The sequence below is a fragment of the Camponotus vicinus genome, unplaced genomic scaffold (genome assembly GCF_025532165.1).
Source record: "Camponotus vicinus isolate PSW18456_S1 unplaced genomic scaffold, iyCamVici1.0 SCAF_3, whole genome shotgun sequence".
Classification (NCBI taxonomy): domain Eukaryota; kingdom Metazoa; phylum Arthropoda; class Insecta; order Hymenoptera; family Formicidae; genus Camponotus; species Camponotus vicinus.
In genome coordinates this window covers 24,166,313-24,185,669 of record NW_028141967.1, presented here as the reverse complement: position 1 = coordinate 24,185,669, position 19,357 = coordinate 24,166,313, and the positions used below count along the sequence as shown (strand labels likewise).

Below are 19,357 nucleotides of genomic sequence, written 5' to 3'. Positions count from 1 at the left end.
ATAAATATTTCCATTGTTAATGATATGCTGGATTACACTGTATTAATCGGGATACAATCGAGAAAAGACTGTTAAAAATTATTATTAAAAATGACGCAGATATATACGTTGCAAAATGATTGTAGAATATGTACCAAATCTATTAAAAAAAGAGAATATCAAAATAATATTAGGAAAAAATTCTTTTTAACACTATGATAATTTTAATTTTTTTCCTTCAAATTTGCAAACTTGAGAAAATATTATGAGAAAATATTATAACAGAAAATATTATGAGAATCTTATATATGTATAAATACCATGAGTTTTATTAAAACCAAGTTTTTTGTTTGTTATCGTAGTAATGTTTATGTGAATGTCGATATGAATGCCGATTATTTTGGATAAAACTTGAGTGAGACAATAGAGAAATTGGAGCGGAATATATACGTCATGCATTGCTGTTTTCAAAAAAAAAAAAACTCGTGTCACAATGTTGCGATACAGTGTCGTACGAATCATATCATACTATCAAAGAGTCTCTACAACTAGTTCTTATAGTTGTATAGAAACTTCTAGTCAAGGATTATTATGTACAGTTATTTATATGAAATTCAATAAATGTTTTAAAAATTTTTAAAAATTATTTAATATATCGTAAAAAGAAGAGAGGAAAGGAGTGATAGTTATAAAAAGAGATTTTTATATAACTTTTTAATTCTTGGAAATAAATAAACATAATAAATATCTCTTTGGAATAAATATTTCCACGTAATTTCTTGCAATTTTTTCGGAAATATTTAATCTCAATTTCGTGTGAGTTGTTGTATTTCTGGAAAACAAAGAACGAGGCTAGACCTTTAGCTATATAGAATCAATGGGTCTAATGTGTTTGAAGAAATCATCGAGAGTGCGGAGTAATCCCATGTACGTCTGTATATGTGTAATGTCGTCGTGCTTCCGTGCGCGAAACAAGGTTTACGGAAGTTCACCGAAGAAAAGGAACACGCGTGTACACATAGGAAGAGAACACGAAGGAGGAAGGAGGGTAGTCGGGCAGCAAAGTATATATCGAGGCGTGTGCAAGGCATGTTCCTGTCGGGAGTCATCTCGATGGGGATCGGGGGCACGTTGCTGCGCCTGACTGTTTCATATTTAAAGTATATTTTCGTCGATGGCGCATTTATTGACATGAACGTAGATACGGCTCTTAGCGCGGCCATCGACAATATATTCCCGGTATCGGGTAGGGAAGCATCATTTCCGGTGGCTTCTCCGATGAAGAAACCTGCCAGTCAGAGCCAGCCCATCCAGCCCCTCTCATACCCTCCCCCTTCCCCGGTCTGCTTCGGCTTACAGCTTACTTACGGCTTGCTTCATGCCTCTCTACACCTGGCTGGATGTGTATAGGCATCGAATACCGACAGGCAGCGCCCGTCTCTCTTATAACGTTCCTTTTCCTCGCTACCGCCTCTTTTCCTTCTCTTTCTCTTTCTCTCTCTTCTTCCCTCTTGTCTCCTTCTTCCTCCACCATGTCGTCCGCGACTGCCTCCTCGTCTTCGAAATCCTCTGCCAGTTCCTATGAAAGTTGCGACCTGATCGATCGAATTGCTTCTCTCCCTCTTGGCATCTCTCGCTTATGTTCTCACTGTCTCGCTCACTCTCTCTTTCTTTTTACATCTCTGCTCAAGATTTTCTCCGATTCCTGTCTCGTGCTCTCATCCGTTCGACGAGTTGCGATGCGTTGTAACAAGCGCGGTCGGTCTATCCCGAGATTTGGGTTACGATTCAATTACGAGCGTCGAGGCAATGAAAAATACGGCGTCTTCGAAAAATCGACAGCTCTCTAAATATTTCAAACGTCAACGTGCCGGCCCGATTTTACGCGACCACGGTACTCGAATGCATTCGAATGCACTTCCCTTACGAGCTGATAATTGTAATTGTCGGCTGATGCGTATTACATTGATGTAATCCATTCGTGAAACAAGTTTAGCTGCAATACCTTGATTTATATAAAAGTCTGGCGCTAGAAAAAAAGAATCAAATTGTTAGACTATTGTATAATTTATAAAATTTATTTTTTATTAAACATATCGTCGCATTTAAAGTAAATTTTATAAAGTACAGTTTGATCCTTTAATCATTTATCCGACTGTACACTTGTACAATCTCGTATTAAAATCTTTTATTATTCTATCAGACTCGCTCGATCAAAAAAAAAGTTCGGGGGATGATTGCGAAGCCTATAACTCTACAAACATTTGTCATATTGTGGGGATATGTATGCACGTGTGTACGTATATATCTTACATCGATATATATACGTATTACGTACACATGTACACCACATATATGTACGTAGCGTTATACAGGCCATTGGAAGCTTTGCGCGGCAAGACTTTGGCCGTGCAATCCGCGGGCGGAATACTAACTTGCCTAATACAATCAATTATTTGCCGCGGAACATCCTCTCCTTCTGCTTTACTTCCAGACTCCGGTGGTTTCCCGCTTCGACCTATTTCTCGATCTCTTTTCCCTCGATCTCTATCCTTAACTACCACACACATCTGTTCCGCTTTCCCTCTCCCACGTGTGTGAATACTGCGATAGTGCAGGTTACTGATCAACACATTTACGATTACTATCAGTGGTTTTAGTATCCCTATACATTAACGCGGATCCATTTATACACAAGTTATATACATATGTGTGTAACATATGTACATACTTCGGGATACCTAAATCTTTTCTCTCTATGTATGTACAGATATAACTGTAGGAATGGAGGGTGAATCTTCGGCTTCCCCCCTTTTCTTTTCGAAGAGTTTGATATTAGTTTGGGATTGGCGGGATTTGTGTTGGTGCTACGTCGGTGCACCACCTTGGTGGTTGTGATCGTTCCGTTGCGGCTACGGAGGAGAGCATAAGAGGTGGCAGCTGCCGAACAGGGTAGCCACCCTCGTCCGTAGGGCGGACTATCTCATTGTTTCAGCGTAATTGTTGGACAAAAGCAAACTTGTTTCATTCAATGCTTTCATCAGCTTCTCCACCGTAACTCGGATTCGGGTACCACTCCAGCACCGCTATTTACATTCTGATAAGACTCACGAAAGAATGCAATATCGATCGGATAGGCGAGAATAGATTAGCTCTTTCCATAATGCATGGATACGCGGCGTAATAATAGACGCGGTGCATTAAATTCGGATTATTGTGCGCTTACAACTATTGTGATTGCGCTGCAAAACAAACGCGACACGTCTGTGATATAAGAACCTTATATAAAACGTTATATGCAATTGTATATATGTATAAAAAATATATATACATATGCGAACAATGTACAATAATTATTCATATTAATTACTTAGCGATAGAAATAACGTGAATATGAAGTGTTTTACATTCCATCTGTTGTTATGTTTCATATCATATCTTTTATAATTGATATATATTACATGTAGTTAAAATCAAAAACATGTGGACAAGATCAAGTGTGTCCAGTTGAGAGCAATTCTCGTAATTATTGCAATTTTCAGAATTTTCAAAATTTTTGGTTGGCTATAACACGAATAAATGAAACAATTTTTCATTGGTTATTGGTCAGAGATATGATATAATAAAAATGCTATTATATGATTTACATTAATTACTTTCTACAATGACTTTAATGTACAATTTTTTCTAAGAATTGCGCTCTTAATAGAGTGGCACATATAGCATCTTTGACATTTCTCTTTATGCTAAAATATTATAAGAAGAAAATAAACGAAAAAAACGCGCACAAGAAAGTCTTCCATCATCTTGAAATCAGTCAATGTACCACCAGAAGTTATGATATTAAGCATAACAAACCATCAATCACCATTCTTTTCCAATACGACTTACGTAGATGTAATTAAATCGTCCATTCTACTATTAGTCTTGCCGAGTTTGCAATACAATGCTTATGATGTGTTTGTATCTGTATGTGTGTGTGTGTTCACAAAGTAATTTAGCAATTTATTAAAGTATTATACATTTAAATAATTTATGTGTGTGAGTATATATGTATATAAATATCAAATATTAAAAATTCCTTATATACAAAATTATTGCAGTACAATAATCTCCAAGGAAATCGATGAAAAAATTTAATAAAATCTCCAATATAACGAAAAGAAGAAAGAGAAGAGAGCAAGCATGTAGATAAAGATTTTCATATATATAATATATATATAGCTTATATATATTATCGTAGAAAAATATATTTTTCTAAATAATTTTTTTTTAAATTTTCAATATATTTTATCTCAATTGCATCAGTCACTATAATTTTATAAATTGTTCGAGACTCGCATAAGCTTATTCATTGGTCGAAAGTAGCTTGGTTCATTTTATTACAGTTATTGTATTAGAAAAAATACGAGCAGTGTAGCGGGGGTGAAGCGAAGCGATAAATCAAAACTTCCTTCGTATACGCAAGAATCTTGGTGGATGGGCGGCATTCGTGGGCCACGAGCACCGGGAACGGAGATTACGTTCGATGTATTCCACATAATTACTTTCGTCTGCTCGATCTCTCGTCGGATATATCGTCGGTGGCTGCCGCGGACTCGCTGCAGCTGTTACTTCTTGTTACGCTTGCGAAACTAGGTACGCGCGTTAAGTTCTGCAGTTGCAGGCAGGTTTTAGAAGGGTTTGGAGAAGGCGGAGACGAAAGGGTGGATGTTGAAGGAGAAGAGGAGCGGTCGAGGTTGCAGGGGATAACAGGCGGCAAAGGGGAGAGGAGGTAAGCTGGAGAGAGGGTCGAAGCGAACGAGCACGTACGTCATTAGGTTTGCACCGTTGAGGAGAAACTGCTTAAATCCCTCCCCCTCCCCCTCCCCCTCGATCTCGCATCATACACACTCGCGCACGTATCGTAAACGACATGTGGACATCGACGGGAATAAAATGGGGGGGGGGAGGGGGGAGAAATAAAACCGGGAACGAGAAGATAACTATGCATTTTTCAGAAGTCCTCCCCGTTTTCAAGAGCCGGCTGATGCGCCATTAAGGGTGGCGGTGAGTTTGGCTGATTGAAATGAATTAAATTCGTGTCGGAATAACGAGGCGAGTTGCACGTCACCGCGCGGGGGATGACAGATCTTACTCGATAAAAATGTATTACTTTATTTCACGTCCACACAGTTGCACTCTGTCACAATTATCATATATAAAATTAAAAGCTCTTTGTAAAATATACAATTGAGATATATTGCGTGACTTTTGGTGACGCAAAATTGAATAACAAGGGAGAGAATCGCGATATATGTATATATTTATATGTATAAAATTCAAGACTTTTATATAAAAGGTATAATTAATACACAATTTTTCTCTCTGTTCTTACTTGCTATCTCTCTTATCTGTTGTTCGGATTGGCGATGTAAACCCTTAGGGTATGCTACTGAATCGCAGATTCAGTAACGCGCCATTCCATAACCCATCTCCTTTCCTTTCGATTTTACAGCAACTTTCCTTCGGTTCCACTAAGAAATAAAAGTTTAGGAAGCGGTCTTAAAAAGACGGTTCCTGTTCCCGTGCACTCTTAGCGATCCTATGGTCGAAGCGTATCAAAGAAATCAGTAGCGTGAGAAGGGGAAGGGGAATTGGTACAGAAATATAAGAAAAAGCGCCGAGGATTCAAAAACTTAATGCTACAAGATTGGGGTTTCGAATCAGTTAAGAGCAAGACGCGACATCATGATCAAATATATCGCTTGAGTTTTGGTAAAAATAAGTTACTGGCTTCACCCTTGTCCGTGTATATCGCCCGCGTGTGTATGTGTACGCATTTATATCGGCGAACATGTATATATCCGTAGACAACTATATACCACGTTGTGCTGAAGATTCACACCCCAATCAGGGATAGGACGCCTAATATTTACGAGCGGAGTCGTGACTCCAGTCGTTTCTTCCCGGCAAGTCTTTGCCGTTCACTCTTCCTTTCCTTCCTTTGCTCCCAATGTCTGCGGTGCAATTCGCGGCAACCAAGTATTTCGTGATACCGGATGATATTTGCACGATTCACGTGTCGATCGTTCCGAACTTCAGCGTAATTACTTGTAATTTTCGAGAGGTCAGAAGCCGACAGAGTTATGTCGAACAGACAATCTTGTAGAATATTGGAACCAAGTGTTTCCCTCAGTTTCCCGTGCTTGTCTCGATAGCACTATCAACATGCAAATAAAGCGCTTCTTAAATGTATTAATTAATACATTATTCTATTTTTAAAATTTTGCAGAAATTTTCTTTGGAAGTAAATCGCACATAAAATGTGTTTCATAAAAAAATTCAAAAAATTTTAATTCGCATAGCATCGATAGTGGATTGTTAATAACGTAACTGTTTTTTATTTTTACTTTTATTGATTGCATATAGTTTACATATTTTGTCATGTATTTGGCGTTCTTATTTTTATTACTTGCATATAATATTTAATATGTTTGTGTGTGCGAATATAATGAAAATATTTACCAATAGAAAAGAAAGAGAATAATTACTTGTTAGTGAATATAATTAATAATTGTTATGATAATTGTCTTTCTAAATTTTTATGACATACAATTATATTTTGTTAAGAATATAAATTTGTATCTACGTATGATGGATCAATTGTAGAACAGCTTTGCATAAATGTTTGCTCAAAACATACCGATACACCTATACATTTAACAATTTTGACACGACCATTAGAACCTCATTTCGTTTTATCAGCCTTATTAACGTCTTATTAGTTATTAGACATAATGACATGGAAGCTAACTTGGCTGTTCTCGGTTATGTCTCCTTTTTTATTTTTATTCCTCATCCCGATCTCTTCCGAGGCGTTTCTCTCGAGCTAAGCGTGAACGTGCAGGGTCGGCCTGGCGCACAACTTCCCTGCGATCTTGATTTCATCAACGTGTCTCCTTTTATTGTTGCCAGTTTAACACGGTCTTAAATATTTTGCCATCCCGATACGAACCACCGGCGTCCACAGCCAGGACAATACATTTGCTCGCATGCTGGGCCAATCAAGCAGCTATGAAAGATCACGTCCAACCCCAACCCCGCAGTCATCTCTGCAACCTTCGAGCTCACCGCCGACCATCCCTTACTCCAGACCGTGGCTCTCTGTCTCATTCTCTTTTTTTCACTTTTCCTTCTTTCTTCTCTTTCGCTCTTATCTATAGTAGGGTAGGTAGGATAGATAGGTGGCTCCTGAACGGGTGGGTTGGTAACCGTTACGGCTTGCTTATATCCGCAACGCTCCTGTACGCTCGTGTATTTTAGACCCGTTTCACCCCCGCTAATGCTAACCTGCGACGGCAGCAACGCTTCTATCAGCACATTCTCCAACCAAGCTCTATCTGTGTAAAAATCTTAGTACACTGATTCCTTTCGATCAGCATGATAGCCTACACAAAAAATAAATCAATAAAAGTGTGTGAATGAGAAATGACGAATCTGCGCGCGACATATATGTGTAAACGCGAAAGATATCCTATCTTTATTAGCAACATGTAGCAAAGCCGATAAATGAGACTAGAGCTTTTGTAGTTTTTAAATTTAAAATTATTATTGTATATCTAAATATTTTGTTATCAAAGATTTAATTCGATTCAACGAGCTTAAATGTGTACGATAATAAAGAATATTTCAGAATAATTTCGAAATATTTTATAGAGAATATATATTATATAGAAGGAGTTTTAATAACTTGGAAGAATTTTGAGAACTGATTGAAAAATTCCTATTTTGTGTCGGTCTTGAAAATTATTGAAAATTAAGTGTTTAAAAAAAGAGAGATGGAATTAAAAATATACAAGACAAGTAACTTTTGAAATATTAAATGTTCTATTTATTGAAAGAGTGATTATATTTTTACGATATCTATGCTATGACTGGTCTTTACCTGAAGACAGTAATTCGGTAATTTCGATATTATCGTCGGAACACATGGATTTTGTTGAGTCGGCAATCTCATCTTTCCGTCCTTCAAAAATTCGAACGGCACGGACATTCGTGACTCTACTCGATGATATCCGATCCTACAGATTTCTCAGACTCAGCTTTCCTTTAAGCGCGACAGACTGTAATTCTTTTAAGTCCGGTAGGGCAGCGAAGCTGAAACAAAAATTGCATCGTTTTAAAGAGAAATGATATTATTTATACGTGTGATAGACGTGAAGATCGATAGACGTGATAAAAATAAAAGTTAACAAAGCTTGATGACGAAAATGCACATACATGCATACACATAATGGATAGAAAATTTGTCAATCAAGGATGAATGCAATAATTATCTCATATAAATAATATAAAAAATATCAATAATATAAAAAATATTTCAAAATAATTTCGAAATATTTTATAGAGAATATATTATATAGAAGGAGTTCTAATAATTTAGAAGAATTTTGAGAGCTGATTGAAAAATTCTTATTTTGTGTCCGTCTTGAAAATTATTGAAAATTAAGTGTTTAAAAAAAGAGAGATGAAATTAAAAATATAGAAGACAAGTAACTTTTAAAATATTAAATGTTCTATTTATTGAAAGAGTGATTATATTTTTACGATAATCACTTAAAGTGGTGACCTTGATGACGTTGCAGACATTACAGTGGCAAACCATTGAATCTCCCACGTTCGCGAATATATTCCTGATTATCTGGAATGTCATTGATTACCTGGCAGGCCGCCATCATCTCAGTAAATAATATTTCTATTGGCGTTTCGTAAACCGCTTTTGCATAACTTTAGAGACAGAAATCCGATTAATACGAGAAACAAGATTAAGTTTAGGAATTTTTTTAACGAAAAATTAAGACTTCTATAAACATACAGTTCTTATATTCAAAGTGATTATTAATCTTTCTAAAATCTTGTAAAAGATTTCTATGTTATTATGAAACATTCAAGTTGAAATTCCCTCAACATCTTAATTCTGTCAGCTCAAATATAATGAATTTTCACGACACAAATAACAGGTTAAGTAAATGTGTTGTATGTTAGACATGATTTTACGGTAACCAGGAATGTGTATTATCAGATCTCATCACGATTTCCTTGCAAATCCGCGAAAATCTTATGATAATACTGTACTCTAAGCACTTATGCATATTCCGCTTTTCGTCTTAAGTAACTGTTTTCGTTAACGTTAATCTGATTTATGCAGACATATATCTGACATATATCTAATTCTATTTACATACGTCGAGATTGAAATAAAGTGAAGATTTAAATTAGCATCGTAAATCTATTAAAGTATGTATCTGGCTCTAAATCTCATCTTGGCATTTTAGGACATAGTGTGTACCTTCTGTCGATTTTATAAAAAAATTACGTCAATTTTTGGCAACATATTATCTTTTGTCGAAGAATATAAAATACTCATAATTGCGTAGACAGATAGAAAGAGAGGGAAAGAGAAAGGGAGAAAGAGCGTGACGCGATTTTAGAATCGTATTGATATCGAAGTTGCATTTTGTAAATTCAGGATGTAAACTCTCGCGCGGCAATAAGTTTCGTCGATACATAAGTGTGTACGACGTATGTACACACAAATAGACAGACGCACGCGTCTCAACACACGAGAATGATGCGAGGGTTCCATGGACGTCACACGGTTGCAAGCGAGGAGGGGGAGGAAGACGACGATTCCGTGCGTCGGATATGGATGGTGAAGGCTACGGAGGGGGTTAGTAGTTTGGTATTCTGCCGACGATCTGGGCTGCATTGCATCACGTATGCCGCACCTTGACTACGACATATAGGTCATATATAGGTTTACACGTATACACATGTATATTCGATGTATATTCGGTGGCGGATCGCAGATGCGCTCATCAAGCAATCTCGGCCACCGTTAAATTGGCAGGCACTTTGAGTACGTTGCTCTCGTGCTTACTTTGCAAGTCGGCTAAAGCCGCGTAATTCGGATACCTCCCTTCCTTCGATAGTTTACGCTACTCTTTCGTTCGATCGCCATTATAAATTATATCGTAATTACGCGAGAATAAATTACCTTTCGCAGCGTTGTACGTTTTTTGAATAATTAATATGTTTGCGTGAGATGTGTGAAACGTTGACGTGTAAGTCCGTGGAAATAAAAGCCCGATACATCCCACTTTCGGAATGGAAATGCCATTCATTATGGCGTTGCACGTGTAAAGAAAACTGGCGCTTTTGTACCTTTCTCTGTATCGAATATCGACCGTTCGCTAATTCCGGAAAACTGATTGCCAATTACAGTGGAATGGATCGTCGTTCAAATATTAATTACGAACTCATTGATATAATTAAATTATAATCTATTACCTGGGACTATACACATTTTAAAAATGGCGCATCGTTGAAAATAAACGGGCAATATTTAGCGCAATGTGTTGAATAAATCGATGTAATGAAATTACATCAGATTCCAGTTCAGATGTATGAAATGCGAAATCGTAAACACGAGGATGTCCCGATTTTTATAATTTTTTTCTCTTACGTTTCGAGAGAATCAAACTCATCTCGAATTCCAATCGGCACATATATATATAAAATGTACAACGTAATGTGACGGTAAAATTTCCAGTGGGACAATCGATGACAGAATCGTCAGCGAGAGAAGAGCCTTGCGAAAAACGATAAAACGTATTATTTATATCTCGGATATCTTTCAGCAGCGTAGTTTCTTTCGACGAAGTTTCTTACATCGGCCGATCAATCTGACGCTCTCGTAGATACGTTTTCCTCGGTACGAAAGAAGGGAGAACTACGGTGCACAAATGTAGGTCCGGTTTATATCTGAGAGTTTCGCGTCCGATGCCGAATCCGGTCTCCGTAACGTTCGCGATCAGATTTTTCTGTACATAAATGTGCGAGAGCCTTCTCTCTCTTCAATGCCGGGGCTTGTCCGGCGTACTTAGGGCGTCGGTGCTACCTTTACACCGTGTCCTCACTGTGTATACGTCTGGTGTGTCCTGTCCAGTGAGCCGCGTGACAGCTAATATCCGACCAGGAAACTAACACCTCGCTCTAGCTCTGCCGTCCCTCCCTTTTGACTCACCCTTGCGCTATGTCGACACTGTTCACTATATCTACGTCCCATCGTTCTACCTACCTACCTCACTCTCGTGGACTGTTCCGTCGTCATAACGTGTGTCGTCGGGCTAACATTAAAATGAAACGGAGTTTGCCGTTGTATCGGAGAATCCCGTTCTGTCGTCTGCTTGGAAGTAGAGAAAAGATACGATATACTATTTTGTTTTTGAATTCTTTAAGCCCAACTGAAAGACTAAAGGGAAGGAAAGATTAGAGGAAAAATTTGCACTTACTGATAATTTATCAGAGATTTATTCTTCGTTAACTTGCATCATGTTTTGATTTGATTGTTGCAAATTTGTTTCCTTTTTTTTTCACAAATTGTCTTTTTTAAAAGCCGTGATAAAAATTGAGGTCTGAGAAATTGATCCGCAAAACAGATTCACCGAAAATTGCGAAAACATGATAAAAACTATAATAAAAAAAAAAAATAAAAATAAAAACAAAATAGATTTCAATATTTACAAATATATAAAATAGCGTAATATTATCAAAAAAAGATATTCTGCTGTTATTGCTGTTCAGATTATTTAATTTGTCAAATAAAACCACTTTCGAAATTTAAGAATTCCTAATGCAATACTCGATTTAGGATTTAAATGAACAAAAATTTTAAATTTTAACGAATACGCTAACTAAACTTGCCATAAATTTATAACAGTTATTATAAAATGTAGCATTTAAGTGCTGAGAAATAAATGAGAATGTGTCAATTTAAAAGTTGTAAATTTTCATATCATTTCTCTAATAATGATAAAACAAATAGGTCCAATTAATTTTTGATCAATATTATTAATTTTTTATTAATATAAATTGTAAATAGTTTAAAAGTGAAATCATTATTTTTCTCTTTCTTTAAAACTGTGATGGATTTCAAAAATTCATATAATTACTACTATTACATTAATCCCAATTTAAAATTAATCGATATGCATCTCACAAAATTTATCTCGTTTCATTTTGTTATAAGAAACTGTTTCATTGACGTTCTAAAATAGAAAAAATCGAAGCATACAACCTAGTTTAAACAATTGCTAATTAATGTAATTTAGAAAATACATTTTATATCACACTATAAATATTTTATGATAAGATTTCTATAATCACAAAATGCACTCTTCCTTTGCGTTTATCGTACCATTTATCGTTACCATTTATCTCTTTCCGGTATGAAAGTAAAAAACTTCGTTACGATATTAGCTAATCTATTTTCGTCTTATCTTATGTGTTCTCTCTTTCTTTTTTCCTCTCTGCTCTCTCTTTTTTCTCCCTAGTCTAGCATATTGATTATGTTTCATAAGGTGCGGTCTGATCAGGAATTGGCAATTTGTTAAGGGAAAAATAATGGAATTTAAACGCCTGTACTATACTCTAGCTAGACTACTCATTACTTTAACTAGATTGTAAATGTAATGAAATCTTCCAGTTTAAGACATTAAACGCGATTTTTAACAATTCTTCTTTACTTTCTGTATTTTAGAGTCAGTCAAAAAATATTTATCATTAATGGTAATAAATTATGAGAAATTGGCTAATTTGCTTTTTATTAGGCTCGTGAATAAGTTTAATTAAATTTAGTAAATGGTAATATTCTCCAATATAAATAGATCAGATTACTGGTAGACCAGTAATTGTTATATCACATGTTGCATTGAACGAAAATATTTGTTTTGAAATTCAACACGATGTATGTGCAGTTATATTAATATAGATACTGATTTCGAAACATAACCCAGCGCGAGTTATGTATAATAAACTCAACTAAATTCCATTACAAAACTCGTATATGTCGCATTCTGTTCAAGCTTTTTCGACTTTGCATCGTTAATGTAATTGTAGTAAATTTACGACAGTGCATTATATCGCGCGTTACATATTACAATTGTAGTCGACAAATGAATAAACTTATGCTTTATATAATACATATGACTCACAATTATATCATCTATGTGGACACATTTTTGGCAAATGACAAAATATAATTAATTGAATGAATTAATATATGTTATATACGCGGAGAATATAAATAGTCACAAACGTCACCTATTATAAATATTAATTATTACATTCTCCTTTCTGTTTTTTTTTCCTTTCACGTCGCTTTATTAAACATATCGCGTTTACCGAGAGGTTTGCAGAGTATGCAAAAATCCGTGCCATATCCTTTCAAAATTTGCGTCAGTTTCGTCTTCTTTTATTTTCAGGATATTTTCGTGGAATCTACCTTGTCTTACGCACTAGCGATTCTCACATTATTTGTAGCCATGAAGTCCGAAGATGTAACATTTTTTTTATTTATTTAAATCTATACATTACATTCCTGTAAAAAATTTGTGAAAAAGAATTTTTATAAATTTTTGAAACAAGATATTAACTTTACACACAAATTTTATAAATTTTTACAAACTTTATAAATTTTTCTCTCGCGATAAAATAAATAATTGCATGCAATATATATATATATATATATATATATGCGATTGTAGAGCGGAATCGATTTTGCACATGCAGTTTGTTACGCGGAGATAGATCGAGAAGGTATAAGAGATCGGGCGAAGGTCGAAGAAGTAATAACCGAATCCAATATTCGTTCCTTTCAAACGACCGTTCGTTGACAAAAAGTGAAATTTGCCTGTGAAGACAGGGCTGTCAGTGACAGCCTTACTACGCAGATATACTCTCGCGCGTATCCTCCCTCTCTTCCCCTTTCACTCGCTCGACATTTGTGTAAAATCTGTCTTCTTTTATATATGTACATGTAGAGATGGATGTGTAATTGTCATCTGTGTACAGATATGCGTATGTCTATCTATCTTTAGAATACGCGACAGAACTGCTTCATGTTAGGAAAATTGAACGTTCGATTAAATGTGGATTTATTCCCTTTTGCTTTATTCGTATCGATGTTTATTGTGATTTAAGCTATCAACAATAAAATGTACAACTTTTATAAATGGTTCTGAAAATGTCATAAGTTTATTACCGTATAAGTTATTTCAGTTTCACATATATTTTTATTCGCCATAAATAAATGCATAATTGTCAATGTACAACGGGAATATTGGTTACAAATTTTTCAGTGATTAAATCTTGAATTATTTCATTTTCATTTTCCACGTACATATTTTTAATGATTTTTCGCCCCGCGCTGCAATTTATGGTTAATTAGGCGGCGCTTAATATTTTATAGGACGTAATAATACGAACGACAATCTTTTTTAACGATTGTGTCACGCGTATGCGTCAATTATCGCGGTTGTTTCTGATCCAGCTATATAGGGGATTGTTATTGTTGGGCACGTTGGCACGTTTACGCGGCACATACGCGGCCGGGGGTTTTGATTTATGGAAAAGTCACGACGTAACGTCGACGTTTATATCGGCAGATATTTATCGGTCGCCCTTTCGTTTACACTGGTTTAATCGAATCGATCGGCCGCCTCGTTCATTAATCAATTTTGAGGGCCGCTCCGCGCCCAGTCGCCACCCATCGTGTTGAAGTCTTCATAAATCGTGCTGCGTAAAAAGCTATAGAGGCAGCGCGCAACCACGAATTTATACATACCGAAATCTGCTGGGACATCTTCCGATTTTTTATCACACGCCGCGACCTTAGGTGACAACGAGGACGCTTCAGCATTCGTTGCATTTATAATTTTGTGTCAAAAGATGATGTTTAAGATTCTTAAAAAAGGAAAAAGAGACTGGAAGAGATTTACGTTCTAATAAGCCAACCGAAAGTCATTGTTTAAAGTCGAGTATATTTTTTGTTGCATTTCTAACTGTCATTCGTCCTCTTATTTTTGCATTTTTATTCAGCCGAATTTTAAGGGAGCAACATGTGTGCAACAAATTCGCTCGACTCCGCGAACGTAGGGCGTCCAACGGGAACAACGCGTGTCGATAGCCGGGACGATACATAGCTATGTTTGCATTCGGTACAACGGACTCGAAAACAAGCAGCGTGCTCGCAGCTCGCGTATTGTGCAGCCAGGCTCGAAGTGCGTAACGGTTAATGTGTGTCGGTGACAGATTTTAAAAGCTCCAAGCTCAAAAGCTCAAAACGCGTTGATGCGTCGATAGCGCGCATAGCTGTCCCGGCGTCGCAAAACCGGGAGGAACATTTTGTTCCTCGTTCTCTCTTTCTCTCTCTGTCTCGCCCCTCTTCTTTGACATATTTGCCGGATATATCTGTTTTTCTAACTGTCTCTCTCTTTCTCTCTCTCTCTCGTTCTGTTTTTGATGATACTCAACCACGGTATTTTTTTTATTCGCAATCCGACTTTTACACGCGTCCGCTCTCTGCCTTGATGCGACAACGTCGGCGAATGGTTCTTTCGCGCCGTGCTCTATCTCTGTTTCCTGGCTTTCGTCGTTCTCGCATATATTCGGTCGCGATAGACGTCGTTCCCATCAACACTTTAGAAGAGGCACGTTCCCGGGCCCCGCATTTTTATCCCGTTAAAACAAACAATTTTATTACCTCCGTCGAAGCCGGATCGGAGCCGCGCGCTTGCCTTTTTACGCGTCCCTTTCGGGATATGCGGCGCAGCCGTGAGCATCGATCGCGTATGCGCGCTTCCCGCTCTCTTTAAAGTTATTCGGAAAATATATCGAACCTTTTAGCGCGCGGACACCTTACGTCTATAGCCGAGATAAAAATCGGAGGCGCGGAAATTTTATTATCTCACCCAAGAGCACTCGCACCGAACCGGGGGCGTAGTCCTTAGTACCAGAGAGATGCGATTTAATTCCTGACTAAGTCCATGTTGTAATGAAGATCGGAGTTAATGCGTTAATTTATACACTTGATAGAAACTGTAAAGTCTTACATTTACGACGTATTATTTCCCGATTATGATCCAGATAAAAAAAACGGGCTCTGCCTCTCGTACAGCTCCTCTTCAAAAGAAATCACGCACTGAGAAAAAAATCTGCTTGCATTAATTAGAAATCTGATAGATTCAACCGGTATATCTGTTGGACGAATCAGAATTCCCTTAGGAATTGCCAGATGAGTATGATTAATTTCTTCCTGGTAAATTTACCAGATTTTCTTGGTAATGGTACTAAATTTACAACAAAAATGGCATCACTGTGTCCATGTTTAGTTAATATAACAAGAAGTTTTATAGAAAATACTAACCAAATCCTTGTAGTAAAGTCTATTAAACGTTCTGGTTATAAGAAATCGAGTCTTATCGCGATGACTAGAAATTCTGCTTGGTTTAACCAAAATGCCTTCTATCAGATATGTCTTGTTGATACAATCAAATGATTTTTCTCAGTGTGGATTTTTGAAAACATAGTATGCTCGGTTATTTATTACAATTTATCGTTTATTCATCACAGAAAATTGTTCAGATCTGTCATCCTTCACTTAAGGATAGGTAATCAAGCGCTTTTAGTATCTGATAGTAATGTTCATGTCTCATCACTTATCATCGCTGCTATCACGATGATTTGGATTTTGTGTCGTTCTTGGTACATTACTTTATCCACCAGGGAACCACGGAGGCACATCATTAATCACACTAGCGAAATATTTGTGAAATATAAGGTCGTGTAATTACGTGTCCCTGGGGGTGGCTACCCACAATCCACCTTTTCCTGCCCTCTCGGTCCGCTCTGCAGGAGGGCGTGGTACTGAAAGAGACAGAAAGGACAGGATTTAAGGAAGGAAGAAAGGGGGTTTGACGGAGAAGAGACACGAGGAAAAGAAATTTAAACTTTCAGAATTGGCGTTCGCGCGGACTCGGTAAGAAGATTTCTACAAGACAAAAGCGGTCCTGACGGAGGAGAGGGGGGGGGGGAGGGAGGGGGTGGAAGTGAAAGGACGAAGGTGCACGGTGGCGGGCTTCGGAAAATGAATTGGTATTCAGTGGGATCGGGGCGACGCAATTACATTCCGATTGTCTCATCGTTTGAATAGTCCCTCATCGATTGTATTGAATCTTAATTGGCTGTAGAGTACTCGGGAGTCTCGAAACTGCAATTGTCTATCGCTTACGGAGTTTTGTTTGTAGAAGGAAACCGGTCTGGTCGACCGAAGATAATAATGTTTCGTGAATTGAGACTGATCCGTTGAATCGCGTCGCGAGATTGGCAGTAGCGAATTGCGCGTATATTTTCGAATGTATTTCCCCACTCTTATAACGCAGTTTTCGTAAATACCTTAATCGTTCGTTTCTCTAAAAATTACGATTTTATTAATGACCCTTCTTCAATGATTTTTTATACTCAACATGGAATCTATTAATCATTATAAAATTACGAGTGATAATCACTCGCCTAAGAAATATCGTAAAATCGAAAATTAACGCTTGTAAATTATATAATTTGCCATGAAATATCACATCTATTTCGATATCGTAATTATATTATTTCGATGGATTTTATATGGTATTTTTATACAATGGAGAAATTTCGTTTGTTCAAAAATGTAATTGTTAGTTTTTTTAACTTTACAATTTTTCTTGTTGACTGGTGAAACAGTATTTACGTATGTATGAAACAAATGCGAAAACAATAAACGCGATAAAGAGTGCGCTTTGAAAAATTTTTGCCTAATTGAGAATCGCTTCGTCTCTTACGCGCGAGCATTATTCTATTTTACGAATTGATCAAGAAAGTTACTAAGGGAAGACGATGTACCCGGAGATGGTATCCGCAGAGTTTTTCAGTTAGGAGAAAGCAAGGAAGAAATCATTTGACGGAGAAAATGAAAATAAGAGACCAGATGTGTCCCGGGCAAAAACTCGCCTCTGATTGTCACATCATTTTCTTTCTTCCCATTCTTCCCTTTTTCTTCAAGCTCAATACTTTCCGTCTCAAATCGTCTATAGTCTTACATTGAATCTTTAGCATGCAGATTTTTATACCCAAAGATTCTCAATTGCATAAAGACAATTATCGTATAAATTATTACGATTTTTCACATATGAAATGGATAATTTATTGACAGCAGATGACTCACACATTATTATATTATATATAAAATTCTATATACGTTAAACTAGATAGAAATATAATACTGCACTGAGAAAAAAATCTGGTTGCATTAATTAGAAATCTGATAGATTCAACCAGTATGTCTGTTGGAAAATGGACGAGTCAGAATTCCTTTAGAAATTACCAGATGAGTATGATTAATTTCTTCTTGTTAAATTTGCCAGATTTTCTTGGTAATGATACTAAACTTATAACAAAAATAACGTTTTAATTATAAGAAATCGAGTCTTATCGATAACTAGAAATTCTGCTTGGTTTAACCAAAATGCCTTCTATCAGATACGTCTTGGTGATACAATCGAATTATTTTTCTCAGTGTGTAATTGAGAATGAATGTCATTCTTTAATAGCAAATTATTATTTCCATTTTATTCTGATCTAATTTCTCGTTATAAGTAGTTACATTGCGTATCTCCATAGAATTGCATTTAAGATTAAAAGCTCGGTTGATTACTAAATTGTGCCTCTCGAAGTTCACATATCTCGCGTGAAGGATCTGCGCGATTTTCGTATTCCAGCGATATTATTAGCGAAATCTTGCGCAGTCTCCTCATGACCTTGTAACACTCTAACGAAGATATCATCAGTTCTCGCGTAAGCGCGGAAGTTTTGCTTAACGATGAAAGTACTGAACTCATAGTACGCGAGCCGATAGGGTCTCGGTTAATTGTTCTTAAGGAAAATTTCACGGGCGATAACCAGGATGTCAATCTCAGCTCGCGGAATAAGATGAGATAACTAATAATACTGATAGGAACGTGTGAGAAGCGGAAAGCGCAACCCGGGGATTTTTAAGGATAGATTCGTAACCCGGAAACACGATCGTGCTGTTGATAATGATGGGACGAGAATGGTTTATTTTCTTTCCGCTCTCGAAGGTGGTCTGCGGATCAGCCTAGGCGCGCCTAAAACTTATATCAAGGTAATGAAAGCTGCTGTCTCGACTTCCTGCTCCATCTTTTAGACGTCTACGTTCCGTCCCGGATATCCGCTTGATCCCTCGCTACTTTTATTTGTTGGCTCTCGAACTTTAGACGCAGGTTTCTCTTCGGTTGTTTATTAAGAAAATTTTCTACGAATATCCGGGCGCGTGTGATGAGGATGTGTAATGAAAAAATACAACAAGTTTGAGCTACTAATCTCCAATCAAAATTCTATATTCGTACGTTCTTCATTTACGTATATATTGACAGTTTAGTATTTATCAAAGTCTCAATCATTTTTCAAAGTCTCTTATTCATGGAATTGATAACGTAACTGGAAT

The 19,357-nt window shown here is 36.8% G+C and overlaps 1 protein-coding gene and 1 long non-coding RNA gene across 8 annotated transcripts in view; one reads left to right on the top strand and one right to left on the bottom strand.

Annotated features, from left to right (window-relative positions):
• The window catches only part of LOC145969289 (lachesin), a 218,899-nt gene that overhangs the window by 22,402 nt on the left and 177,140 nt on the right, over positions 1–19,357 (top strand). The gene's annotated exons all lie outside the window — the stretch shown is intronic.
• The window catches only part of LOC145969294 (uncharacterized), a 229,029-nt gene continuing 210,993 nt past the window's right edge, over positions 1,322–19,357 (bottom strand). For 5 of the 6 annotated variants that reach the window (XR_014438017.1, XR_014438016.1, XR_014438014.1 and 2 more), the window contains 2 exons: positions 7,907–8,118; positions 6,420–7,409 (listed from right to left, as the gene is read on the bottom strand). This is a non-coding gene — a long non-coding RNA (uncharacterized LOC145969294). Of the gene's footprint in view, positions 2,009–6,419; positions 7,410–7,906; positions 8,119–19,357 lie in introns of those variants that run through there. The other variant, XR_014438018.1, reaches the window with a different exon arrangement.